Raw genomic sequence first — 1,862 nt, forward strand, 5'->3', positions numbered from 1 at the left:
TCTACCATCGGGGAGAAGGTACAGAAGCCTGAACACATGCACCAGCCGGTTTCAAAACAGTTTCTACCCTACCGTTGTTAGAATACTGAATGGACTCACAAACTCTTAACATTCACCTATACCTGTGTTTTGTTTTTGCAGCTGTTTATCTATTATTTACTTATCTACGCTACTTAAGTATGTGATCTGCCTGCATTTCTTGCAAGACAAAGCTTTTCAATTCAATTCAATTCAATTCTTTGTGCTTCGGAGAATTGTTCTAAAACCCTGATTTCATTGTATTGAAAGTACTTTTTAATTTTTCATGTCCCATAGACTTCACTCATCTTTATAGAAACTGGACAGTGTGGAAGCATGCCATTCAACCCATTGGGTCCACACTGACCCTCCCCCAAAGAACATCCCACCCAGATCCAGCCCCCCCATCCTATCCATGTAACTGTACATTTCTTCATTTCTCCTGTGGCAGTTGGAGTGGGAGCAGCAACAGCGAGGACCAGAGGCCCGATGGAAAGGTATATTTCAAAAGATATAATAGCTTAGCTCATGTATAGGCAGAGGGCACACTGGACTGCTGAGTAAGTGAGGTTATATATTTGAGTGGTTGCTCTATCTGAAACATGACTTGGGTAGTGTCTCCCACCCGTCCTCCTCCTCTAACCAAAATAAAAAACGGTTCTATGTGCTGATTGGTAAGGTGACTGGTTCATTTTTTAGCTTTTCAGTAGTCTCAGCATCTGCAGTCCTTGTTTTTATCTCATTGGGAATCTAGAATAATGGGAATGGAGGTTAGGGCAGTTGAATGTTCCTCCTGCAGAATGTGCGACTAAGATTCACCACTAGTATCCCTGCTTACTGCATCTGTGGGAAGTGCATCCAACTCCAGCTCCTCGAAAACTGCGTTAGGGAGCTGGAGCTGAGCTGGATGAACTTCAGATCATTCAGGAGGCAGAAGGGGTTATCTAAAGGAGTTACAGGGAGGTAGTCACACCTCAGGTAAAAGAAGAAGGTAGATAGCTTACAGTCAGGTGACAGAAAGGGAACTGGCAGGCAGTGCAGGGATCCCCTGAGGCCGTTCCCCTCAACAAGTATAACATTTTGGATAGGACTGACCAGGGGTAAGCCATGGGGTACAGGTTTCTGGCACAGAGTCTGTCCCTGTTGCTCAGAAGGGAAGGGGAAGAGGAGCAGAGCATTAGTCATTGGGGACTCCATAGTTGTGGAATCGAGAGACACTTACGGTTGGTGTATTGCCTCCCAGCTGCCAGGGTTTGTGATGTCTCTGATCATGTTTTCGGGATCCTTGAGGGAGAGGGGGAGGGGGAGCAGATCCAAGTCGTGGTCCACATAGGCATCAACGACATTGGTAGGAAGAGAGATGGGGATCTAAGGCGGAAATTCAGGGAGCTAGTGTGGAAGCTTAGAGCGAGTACAAACAGAGTTGTTATCTCTGGTTTGTTGCCCGAGCCACATGCTAGTGAGGCGAATCAGGAGAGAGAAGTTGAACACTTGGCTACAGGGATAGTACAGGAGGGAGGGTTTTGTATTCCTGGATAATTGGGGGTCTTGGAGGGGTAGGTGAGACCTCTACAAACAGGATGGTCTTCTCCTGAACCAGAGGGGTGCCAATATCCTGGGGGGGACATTTGCTCTTCGGGTGCGTTTAAACTAATTCATCAGGGGGACAGGTACCTAAATTGTAGTTTGAGGAGATGGGAGGTTGAGAGTAGTGAAGTCAGAACTATGATGTCAAGATCGCAAGAAGGCACCAACAGGCAAGAAATTGGTTTGATGTATGTCTACTTCAACGACAGGAGCATCCGGAATAAGGTGGGTGAACTTGCAGCATGGGTTGGTACCTG

Source organism: Chiloscyllium plagiosum, chromosome 11 (assembly GCF_004010195.1).
Source record: "Chiloscyllium plagiosum isolate BGI_BamShark_2017 chromosome 11, ASM401019v2, whole genome shotgun sequence".
NCBI lineage: Eukaryota > Metazoa > Chordata > Chondrichthyes > Orectolobiformes > Hemiscylliidae > Chiloscyllium > Chiloscyllium plagiosum.